General features: G+C 46.7%; 1 long non-coding RNA gene across 1 annotated transcript; it reads left to right on the forward strand.

The window, feature by feature from the left end:
* The first annotated feature begins 5,214 nt into the window (after positions 1–5,214).
* LOC109286458 (uncharacterized) lies at positions 5,215–9,833 on the forward strand. The gene is made up of 3 exons (XR_002094494.2): positions 5,215–7,446; positions 7,540–7,710; positions 7,831–9,833. It is a non-coding gene; the product is annotated as an uncharacterized LOC109286458 (long non-coding RNA).
* The last annotated feature ends 2,228 nt before the right edge of the window (positions 9,834–12,061 follow it).

A 12,061-nucleotide genomic window follows, 5' to 3' on the forward strand; every position in this document is an offset into this window, starting at 1 on the left:
TGATCACAATCCACTGGAAGCATTAGGAAGAAGGCACTCCTGAGTGCACGAAAGGGCCCATAACACTTGTTTTTGAGACTTTGACATTATGAAGTGAGCATCAGGTACTGCCCGGGGAAGTCACCAACCACTGTGAGGTGTGCAAAGTGCACGGATATAGACAACAGAAGGAGATGCTGCAGTTTCATGAGCTCCTGACAGGACCTTGGGAAAAGGCTGGGAAAGGCCTGTTTGTATTCAATGATAGAAAACTACATGGTCACAGTAGATTATTACTCCAGTTCTTGGGGAGGTGGACTACCTAGAAGACAAACAAGAACAGTAATCAGGAAACTGAAGGCACCCTTTCCTTGTGTTCAGACAGTTGGCCACAATATGCAGCAGAGGAATTAAAAAAATTTAGCACAAAAATGGGAATTTGAGCATAAAACATCTTCCCCGGGATGCCCACAAAACATCAGGAAGTCAGAATTAGTTGTCAAGACAGCCAAGACTCATGGCAAAGGCAAAAAGGATTGTATATGATTCTTATTTGGCTCTGTTGGACCGTCACTATACCCCTCTCAGGGGGCTGATATTTGCCCAGCCAAGACTGATGGGTCAAAGAACCTGGATGCTACTTCCCATGAGACAGGCTCCTACAACATGATGGAGGGAACACAGACAATGCACAGAGGCTGCTACGAGAATGTCAAGACAGACAGGCAACATGTTACAATAGAAGAGCCAGAAACACGAGGCCTCTTTGCATAGGGGAGACAGTCTGGGCTCAACCATCCAGCACCCATGCAAAACAAGGGCAAAAAGCCACTGTCCACGCTAGTGTTGGGCCGAGGTCCTATGAAATGGTTAAAACTGAGGGGCAGCGCTTGAGGAGAAACTGTAGACAATTGCAGAGCTGCTGTGTTAGAGAACCAGTACGTGGGGACAGAAGATAATTCTGATTGGGCTTCTACTATCAGTTGGCCAGAGGTCAGTGTGTCAGATGCAGCAAGGAGTAGGGGTGGCCTCCAGGAAGACGACTGCCAACAGGAAAGCTACAACAGTAGATAACCAAATCCTGCCCCAGGAGCAGTATATCAAACAAGGAGTGGGGGACTGGTTTGACAACCATCATATTTAAATGATTATGAGACTCAGAAGGCAACATGTTGGACTGGCTATTCATTACGAGGAAAGATACAACAACCTGCGGGTTGGTACAAGAGTTGTAGTGGGGATGACTTGGAGAGTGATGCTATGAAGCTTACAGGAAGCTCCATGTGCTTGGGCAATTTCAAACTAGCTCAGTGCACACACTGCACCTCGTGGCTGCAAGCAACAGTACTGAACACATGGCACTTCAAATCCGAATGGAATCCCTTTATTATTGTGCAAAGCTCTGTTCGTGAAACATCTGCATGACTTTGGCCAGGGGGCTTTCTCTCTCGATGCCTCAGGTTTCTCTCCGTAAAATGGGGACAATACTATTTTTTCTGCTTGCTAGGAATATCGTCACCTTCCTGATGAAATTAGATTTCTAGGTTGCAGACTCCCGGACGTACACAGTTGTACACAAATAATCTACTGACATTCTCTACTTGTATTATCATTGCCAAAGGCATGGGTACTTTCCACACAATCAGAGAGAGGTAGTTAGCTGTATTAGCCTGAAATTAGAAAGAAGGCAGGTGTCACAGATCACAAGTGTGCCATGCCTAGTGGGTGGAGACAGGAGTGAGAACCAGCAGGTTTGCTGGGATAAATTGTGGGTTGGCAATAACCGAGGGCAACCCAAGTTCCAACCTGAGAGACAGGGACCAAAGCCCGGTGTCTGTAACTGAACGGGAGGACTAAGCAGGGATCCAAGGTCAAGAGTCAAACTGGGGTCAAACCAAAGTCCAAAAACTGAACCAGAAGGTTAAGCAGGAATCAGGGGGTTAGAGAGTCAGAGGAGCTACCAGGACAGGAGCTGGGCAAAAACTGGAGGCCAGTAAGCTTTGCAGCAAGGCTCAGGTGCCGGAAGGGTTCCTTAAGAGCAGACCCAGGAAAGGGGGCTAGGGACCACCTGGTGCTGCTTAGTTCATTGGATTCAGCAGAGCTATTTAATCAGACTACATGGCATGAGCCTCACTTAGCCTAGTCCTGATCGTAAGGTAGAGAACCATTTTCTAGACTGAATCAGAGATTCATACACTTTCATGAGCAAGAGCTCATTCAATCAGATGCTCTTGCTCATAAAAACTCACGCATATCTGATTCAGTTAGTCTGGAAGGTGCATCTCTAAACTACCTTCTGCCTTTCTCCAAAATGACTTGCTTTTAAGTTTGAAGCATATATTGTGGTGGGACCACTAGAGGCCAGTAGAGCCTCTATGCCAGTGCAGTTTTGAGCTCTTTGCTGAATCATCTTACATGACACCTGTAATGAGGGCACTTCTTGTGATGGGGAATGCCTGTCCATTGGAAAATGGACTGGACCCATGAAGCAGTCATCAGATAGCTAATGGCTTTTTACCACCATTGTCTTGTCGTAGGATTTACAGTGGTGACCCGCAGGTGAAAGGTTGTGGAGTCACCAATTCCAACACAACTGTGCCAAGTGTTTCTTTACAGGAGTGCCCTTTATCTGATTATAATTTTCTGATGAGGCTAGGAGGTAATTTAGCTATCCCTTCCTTTCTTTCATTTTAAACTTTGTTTTTATACTGTAACTTAGAATAACACAGGCTCCAGACAGTGGTCTAGAACAGGGGTGGCCGGCCTGCAGCACAGGTACCAGAATGGCATGGGCAGCCTGTGATGTGGCACATAGCAGATTGGGGGGGAGCAGGCAGCACAGTGGCAGATAGGCCAGGGAGCAGAAAGCAGAGCAGCAGGCCAGGTAAGGGAAAGGAATCTGAGTGGCACTTAGGAAGGGTGTGGGGCTAAGTTATGGCATGCCTGCTGAAAAGGTTGGCCCTTACTGCTCCGGAACAAGCATTGAAAAAGCCAGCTCAGTACAAAGGGAATTGTGTCTGTGCGTGGCTGTGTTTTTGGTGAAAGGTGAGGGGGAGCAAAAGATTGTGAGTAAAGAGGTCTGGGTTTGGTTTAGCTTTTCTTAGAGGCTCCTTTATGACCATGGATGACTCTAACAGCCCCTGTATTTCAGTTGGTCATTCTTAAATCGACCACTTCACAGGAATGCTGCCAGAATTCATCAGAAATGATTGTGAAGCGCCACAAAGCCCTTGGGTGACACGTTCTGCAGGAGCAGGAAGTATTGTTAGAAAAGAGGGATGTTACAATTCTCTACTGCACCATGCATTTTTAACTCACAGGGGGGAAAAGGATCTAAAATGGAATATAGCTAGCATGAAAAAGAAAGCTTTCCAGTTGCAGCTTGGGATTTTTGAGTGTCTTAACTGTTTTCTTGTGAAGCAATAAACATAAACCTTGTTTGTCCTTTGTTTCTCTGAAGTTGCCTGTAAGTCTTTGGAAGTAATTTATAAGTTATTCTTGCTCTGTGCCAAAGGCAAGAAGAATGGAAAATGTCCATTTGTTTCTTTTTGGTAAGACTACTTTCCCAACACAATACACTGGGCCCAGTCTACCTTTGTTGAAGACAGTGAGAGTGCTGCCTTTGACTGCAGTGACTGGAAGCTCTGGATCATTGTCTCTTTACAAGTTGTTCTTTACAGCTCTTATAAAAGGAGGATTTGAAGTTCCATTTCTGCATATCTATTGCTTTTGCAATGTCAGTCTGTGTTGCACATTATTTTTATTAGTAGGATAGGCTAGCAAAGAAAAAAATTATATAAAGGGAAGGCTGATGTCTCTGAATTAACCCAGAGTGTCCATAAGTATTCTTTCTACACAGTGCGATCCCACACAACTCCCTCCATTCTCTCCCCCTTGCTCCCACCTCCCCCTTAATTCTCTTTTCCATCTAGTGCAGTTCAAAAGGAATTTGAGAGGCTTGTATATGTGAACGCTGCCACCCCAGTGAAGATCAGATTGTGTTTTGAGTCGCGTTGTAATTATTTCAATGCCATCATAGGGGTTTAAAATAATTTTCCTTCTTTTTATGATCTGTGTGAGGATGCCAGCTTGCTCAGCCTCTCATTTAAGGGGGAATGTTAGTAGGGCTTAGATGCTGATGGGTTATAGACAAGGTGCGTAAACTGAGCTAATTAAAAGCACTGCAGTTGGACCTGTGTGTATTGATTAGATAAGGATCATCCCCTAGGAAGGTGTAATCCTAACCATGGGCGACTGGTGCCTCACTAGTCTGGTGTGGGGGGCACCAACAGCCGATCACTGAGTCAGTGGCAAAACCGGAAGTGCCCTTCCGGTTTCATGGCTGGCTCTTCCAGGGGGTGCATGGCTGATCTCAGGGGGTGCACGTGCACCCGCGTGCACCCCTTACACATCTCCAGTGACCCTAGCTATGCTTTCCTAAGGTTCTTCTGCTCTTTCTCTGTTGGGCAGGACAGGGAATTAATCTTAGTTCGGGCATTAAACAAGATAAGAAGGGATAAACCATTTTCTCCCTTTTACTAGGACTAACCAGAAGAGATGGAGTCTGTCTGTGGGTGATGGACAAGGGATCCATTGCAGCTGCTATAAAGCAGCATAGGAGTGAAAGAGGCCTTCCTAGCCACTGAGTGGATCCCGAACGGATTCATATGCTTGAATAGCAGGGATCCTGGTTTTCTCTGATTAAAAATATCCCTAATTTTTAGTTAAAAAAAAGTAACCCCAAATCTACATTTTTCCATGATTAAAATGAAACACTACTCATCTATATATCTATATATATATCTCCCCAAAAATGGGAATTTTTTTAAATCAGAGAAAACCAGGATTCCTGTTGATCAGGTAGCAGTGGCTGTTAGCTGCTGGAGGTTTAAGCAGTATGTTAACCAAAAGCTGGTTTACACTAGAGCCCTCCACTAACAATCTGACACTGCTGTGAAGATATGCTCTTTCACCCCAGCCCTATGAATGCCCATCTTGAAGAGCCCAGCTCTGCTGTGCTGCCTGTAGTGTATTAAATTACATTGAATTAATTTACATGCAACTGAATTAATTTGCATATATGTTGTGTATTGTTCCCCTTCCCTGACCCCTTTTGCTAGATTGTGAGCTCCTTGAAGCAGAGGTGGTAATTACAATTGAGAAAGCACCAAGCAGATGGTGAGACTATTTGAAGGAGGAAGTCTGCAGGTACAGGAGGTGCTCTGGTGTCATGCCATGGCTCAGTGTCTGCAAATTTCTCATCCTTAAATTCCTCCCACCATTTGTATTGGTTATGTTAGTTGCTCTGAGATCTCTATTTTAAAGACCGCATTAGGGTCAGATAGCTTGTTCTTCTACATAACAGACTAAAGAGATTTGCATGGTAATGTTTGTGTCAAGCCTGTGTAATCCTTATTGGCATGCTAGGCCAGGCAATATGCCCGATTCTGGATCCTCAGGGTGCCAGTAGCTCTGGGAAACCCCTCAGGCAGGTCTGCTGACACCCTCACTGCCCAAGAATTTACTTTAAGTCCAATAAACAAATGGGTTTCTTAATTATACACAACTATATACAGAAAATAAATGATTAATCGAGAGAAGAAACATACATATATGTATATAATATCAATAGTTAATAGTAAAACCAACAATTTGAATGGAGTTTACAACAGCAACAGTAAATGAATAATTCCACCACACTAGGTGGTCCCACTTGCATCAAACAGCCTCTATGATTTACATTCACCTAGTTGTAACACTTTAAAACAGTTTCATCCCCATAACCCAGGTTGATTTCCCTCTGGTTAGACTCCCCTTCCCATAACAATAAATGGCAACGCAGCTTTAACTATGATCTACCAGTAGGTATCAGAGGCAAGACTTCTGCGGCTCCGGGGAAGGTGGACTCTCTGCTCTTTTTTGGTAACTCAGCAAAAACAAGGCTCCAATCAGCCACTGCAGGTAATAGGTTTCTTTTCTTTAGTTTCCTTCTGAAAAATACACCTCCTACGAAGTGTAGAGGTTAAGTGTTGCCTCACACACCCATGCAGATTTGGGATTCTCGCAGCCTGCTCCCTCTCTGGGCTGTCTCTCTCCCACAGCACCTTCACATGCAGACAGGGGATTCCCTCTCCCAGCTAGCTTACCAACCCCTCTCCACTCTTTCCCTGGGTACCTGTGTCCCTGATTGCACAGCCCTGACCTGGGTGGGAAATCAGCTTCTCCTGGTGTGACTCAGGATCCCCTCTGTCCAGAAGTCTGGTCCCCAACAAGCCTCATCTCCATTCCCTCTGTCTGGGGGAAGGAGGGGCTGAGTGTCTGCCCCTCTCTCCAGTCTGGTATAGCTCTCCTGCCACTTCTCTCTCCACCTGCTTTTCCCTCCCTCAGCTTTTATGGCTCCACAGTAGCCAGTCAGAGCCCGGAGTTTGCAATGGGGGCTCTGGTTACAGTTCAAATCTTCCAGTAAAAAGTGTACATTGTGCACAGCATACCTTCCATTTGGAAAAGATATTGCACTCTCTGCAAACTTTTTGCCGCCTTTCTTGCAAAGTTCTTAGGCACAGCTCACCCACTCAGCTTGCAGCCAAGCGAGCCTTTGCAGATGCTACACCTATCACTTCTGAGCTTTGTTTCTGTCTTCCTAACAATATATCCAGTCCTGGCATGGGCCTGGCACAGGTCAGAAAATTCATTGCATCCTCAGGGATGTGGTTCCATGTGCTAAACTGAATTAAAAAGACATGCACCTTGGTGGTTGTGTGAAACTGTCTCTATCAGCTCCCAGCCATTGGATTTCATTTGTTTCTGTCTTTTTGCTCCCAGTCACACCAAGACTCATAGCTAAATGGAGATTAATGCTAGGCTTGTGTTAATGCTAGATTCAAGGAGGGGAATTAGCTACAAATCTCCTCATGCTGCAGTGACAACCCTATATTCCTAACCAGTTAATCCAACCCAGGGACAACAGACAGAGCATTTTTTTCCTTCTAGCTAGTGAGGAGCCTTAGGTCACAAACCCATAATACTTAAGAGTGGTTTAAATGTGGTTTAAACCTAGAGAGCTTTACAGTGGTTTAAGTGTGGTTTAAATCTGAGGAGGACAGCCATGCACGCCTGTTAAACCAATTTAAATCCATCTGGAATGGTTAAAAAATGTACCTGAAAAATCAAGTACTATTTTCAACTTGTTCGCTATGAACCAGTTTAGTCTCATGTGTGGACTCCAAGTGTGCCATGACACAGGACAAGTCAGTCCTCTAGGCAACCCACATTGCATTGCTTCTCCCCTCCCACCCCCTGCCCCCGACCACATACCTACCCCAACCCACCCACCAGAACTCAATTGTATGTCTGTCTGCACCCTTAATTACTGTTCTCTCTCCCTCTTATGAACCTCTTCAGGAAAGATATTTACAGGAAGGTTTCCTTGCATAGCTCTAAGTTGTAAGATGCTTCCTGAGCCCACAGGTAAGAGCACTGTTGTGTTACACTTGAGCAACAGTTGTGCTGCACAGCTGTTTTTAGTTTTTGTTTTTAAATATGGTTCTTTTTGTGATGCAGGTGGAGGTGTCTTCTGTGACTTGGATCCGTGCTGTTAAACCATGTATATTTTGAAAAGGAGAGCGGGAACGAGAGAAAGCCGAGGAGACCATTGTGCTGTCTGTTACTTTTTTGGAAGCTAGCACAGGTTTCCCTCTCTTTTAAGACAGTTTCTCAAAGAGGAAAAGGCTGGTAACCATGTTTTTAAAAAAGCCCACAAATGCACAATGTGAAATTCATTTATTGCCACTGAATGTGGCCGTTTTACAGTGCTGCCAGTACTAGTGAAACGTGTCTTGTCATTCTCCCTAGGTGCCTGGAGTGCAGTGTGGGCTAAAATGTTTGCCTGACCCGGCTGGCCTCCTCCCATCCCCAGCAGCATGTGAGAACCCAGTTTCAGCTGCATACTGCTCCAAATGGAACAGACCTACCTGGGTCAGCACCAGCTAGCAGAGGCGGTGGCGGAGCCGTGTGCCACTCGGGACTGACCAGCGCAGGTAGGGGAAAGTGCAGCTGAGCCCCCTGCTGCTCTGGCTGGGCTCATCCTGTCCCAAGAGGCACGTGGTTACTCCTCTTCCCACACGCACCGCGTCGGCAACGTCAAGCTGACGCGGTGTGTGTGGGAACTTTGTCCCTTCCCTAGCCCTTCAGCAGCCATTAGGAAGCTGCTGAGGGGCTGGGGGAGGGACAAGGGGTGGGAATGAAAGTAAACCGTGTTTACTTTTGTTTCCCGTTGCAGCACCGCAGGCCACAGAAAATGCCTTGGTGGGCCGCATGGCGGTCCACGGGACGTATGTTGGACAAGCCTGTTCTAGAGGTTGCACAACATGGTTGTCTCATGTGTAGGGCTTGTTGGGAAGCCCCAATAGACCTCTCCCACTGCAGACATTGAGCACTGTAGGGCCGCACGTGGTGGGAGAGACAGCCAGTACCTTGAGTGAAGGTATCTGAATTGGGCCTGTAGCAAAAGGTAAACTGATGATTGATGTGTGTAAAAACTTTATTTGCCCTGTTTTGAAAAGGAAATGCTATCAAGTCAGTCCTTTAAAAACCAGAGCCACCTATCCTTAGTCCTGCTACGTTTGGATGATAGTGGCTATTTTAATGTTGCGATTGCTTCTAAACTAGCACATTTTGAATTCCTTCTTACTTGTCTGCTTAAGGAATGAAAAGCTACATGTGTGTTTAAGTGCCTTTCCCCCCCTCCCTCCACTTTTTTGAGGTAGAGTACCAAGATGGGAAAAAAGTACAACTCCCTCAACTGATAGAAAATGAGCAAGGTCATAAAATGCATGCATAGCTTTGCTGTCACAGCTGAAAGGTGTGGGGCAGGGGGGCAAGGAACAAACCTTTGACTCAATATTTAGGAGAAGATTGTTTGTACCAATAATCAGAGCATGGCTCCTGTAGTCTTGGGTTCCCCCTCTCAGGGCACATCTACACATTCATTAATATGCAGTAGTTACTGCACATTTAGTTTAGTACTTGCTTAATAAAGTACTAACTAAATACACAGTAACTATAGTTACTACACAGTAGTACTGGTGCAGTTTTCTTGTGATGCTTACTGTGCAGTAGCCTATTAGCATGGTTTTTGACTGTCACACTACTGCACAGTGTTATTAGGCTACTGCTCAGCGAGCATCTCATGTAGACGTACCTGCAGAGAGCTAACATGGCCTAAACTAGGAGATCAAGTAGGTCCCTTTGAACGATGCAAGAAAGACCTGCTGTGCTGTGATCCACAGTGAGACACACACACATGCACATGCTCACACTCTCTCTCATGAAACCAATAATTAGTCAACCACTTAATTTGTCTGAAATTGTGCAGGGAGCATGCAAACTGCTTACACATTTTTTCCACTGAAATTTGCAAATGGATGAAAAATAATCGGTGTTAGCCAAATGTCCATTGAGCAGTCACACCATTGCCATATAGCCAGAGAGCTATGCATGCTCAGACCAGCTTGCTGGAAATGTTTCTCCCCATTCTGGTGTGTGCTACTGGTCTTTCTCTTGCACCTGCCCTTTTCTCTTTCTCCTTTCTGGTGGTGGGGGATAGGGATGAATATTTGAGTGAGTTGATGTCTATGTGCACACATGAGACAGGGTGAGGGTGGTCCATAACCACCATTATCACCCTTCAACTTTTATTCCAGCTGATTTTCAAAATATTGCTTTAATGCATCCTAGGCTTAGTGCCAAATGTACGTGTTGACTTTGTGCTGAGCTAACCAAGTGTTCTTCCTGCTTACTCCTAGCATGTACCTCAGGGGGGCAAAACAGTGGATCTGGCTGGCGGCTGGACTCCATTTCCCAGCACCCCCTGCCTGTGTGGCTGGGGCCGGTTTCCATGGAGACCCCAGCAACAGCTGCACTGTGATAGCGCAAGGCTAGGGTTGACATGGAGACTGGCCCCAGCAGCACTGGCAGGGGCTACTGGGAAATGGAGCTGGCTGCCAGTCGGATCCGCCATTTTGCCCACCTCTGCCCCGGCTTCTCGCAGTGGTGACAGCATGGTCCGAGGGAAGCGCTGTGATCTGCTGCCTGCACACCCTGGAGCATTCAGGCTGCAGACTGCGGCTCTGCCCTGGCTCTGGACCATGCCATCACTGCTGCAAGATCCCAGCCTATCCTTGGAGTAGCTTCCTGCCCTGCCACGTGCCCTGCCAGTGCTGCTGGGGCCAGTCTCCATGCAAATCCTGTCCCCACACTTTCATAGTGTGGCTGCTGCTGGGGTCTCCATGGAAACCAGTCCCAATGACATGGGCAGGGGCTGCTGGGAAACGGAGTCCACTGCTGGCCAACTCCAGCTTGTGGGCCGGACTTTGCCTGCCCCTGGTGTAACTGCTGCAGTCTGCAATGTATTGCACTCAGGCACATCCTTGTTACATTTACTGGAGATCAGAGCAGTGGTTAGTGTCTGCCAGTTAGTAGTGGCTCCGAGGATGGGGGGCCTAATCAGTGCTGTAGCTAATGTAAATTTGGGTAGGCAATTTCTAGCTGAGAAAGTAGCTGCAGCTTGGAAGCAGCTGTGGCTACCTGAGCTTGCCCCCTTCAGCAGGGCTAGCAACCATTTGTATAGAAAGCTTGCAAATTCTTGGGGCTGACTTTGGGTGACAGGTTATTGATGGTAGTGTAAAGGGGCTGGGGAGCCCAAGGGGACCTTCTCTTGTGGGCAGCCTCTAGTCTAGCTTTGTCAGAGAGAAGGTGGCTCTGGATTACAGCCTGCTTCTTCCCCACTATACTTGTGGCTGGGAAGGAGCCTCCCCGGACTGAGTATGGGATTAGAGGATCTAGCTGTCACAGGCAGCAAGTATCATTTCACAGATTTCATAGACATTAGGGCTGGAAGGGACCTCGCAAGATCATCGGGTGCAGCCCCCTGCCCAAAGGGCAGGCAGTCAGCAGGGGTCAAATGATCCCATCAAGATAGGCATCCAAGCGTTTCTTAAAGGAATCCAGAGTAGGTGCCTGCACCACCTCTGGGGGGGTCTATTCCAGGCCCTTGGGGCTCGAGCAGTAAAGAAGTTTTACCTTGTGTCCAGTCTAAATAGGCCTTTCAAGAGTTTGTGACTGTTGGACCTAGTCTTCCCATGGGGTGCCCTGGTGAAGTTCCCTGTACACTCCTTATATATCATGAGCTCCCTTGCTGCTTTTTCACGACAGGCTGAAAAACCCCAACTCCTTTCATGTCTTTTTAAATAACACTGCCCCAGTGAGCACCTTCTCTTCCCTGCCAAAGGGCTTCTTCTAACCTTTTTTCTATTATAATTTCTGCCTGACCTCCCTGTAGGGACAAACAACAGGAGGCTGCTTGCACCCAGGAAGTGAGATCACCTCCAGAAATGTCCCCCCAGAGCCGGTCCACAATTCCTGGGCTCTGAGCTGCCTCCTTGGCCTTATTCACAAGGTCTGTGTGCTGGCTGGGCTGAGGCAGGCAGCCAGCCAGTGCATGAAGCCACCTGGGACCTGTGTGTGCCAGCAGGTCATGGAAATGCCCACCTGGCCAGGACTCGCTATGAATCCTCACTGTGTGCAGAAACAGCTCATCACAGTCATCTGTAATTTTAATCAGTCAAAATGTTCTGGGTGCCAATTAAGTTCCTCTGTTTAGTAATTGGTCCTGCGGTGTGTGTGTCTGGCTGTGGTTGCTGTAATAATTGAAGAGCAAGGTGGTCTGGCATCAGACAACTAAGAATTGTGGTGGAGTTTCTCACGGGAATTTTTTTTTTTTTAAAGGAAGATTGGGATGTTTTTTCCTCAATGAGAGGCTCTAGTTCAAAGAAAAGTTCCTTGAGAACAGACCTATATTATGCTGGTGGTCAGATGTGATGCTCACACAGCCTCTTCTGGCCTTATAAGCCATGCCTTGCTCAGTGAATCTTTAATGTCTGTGTGGAAAATTTTACTCGAGAGTTTCAAAAGGGTTCAGGTCCCATTTTTAAAGGGATGTGGCCACTTAGCCCTTCAGAGAGATTTAGGGACAGTAGGGAGTTTTACCACAGTTTTATAAATTCTCACAGAAATTTCACCCTAA

Source organism: Alligator mississippiensis, chromosome 1, assembly GCF_030867095.1.
Source record: "Alligator mississippiensis isolate rAllMis1 chromosome 1, rAllMis1, whole genome shotgun sequence".
NCBI lineage: Eukaryota > Metazoa > Chordata > Crocodylia > Alligatoridae > Alligator > Alligator mississippiensis.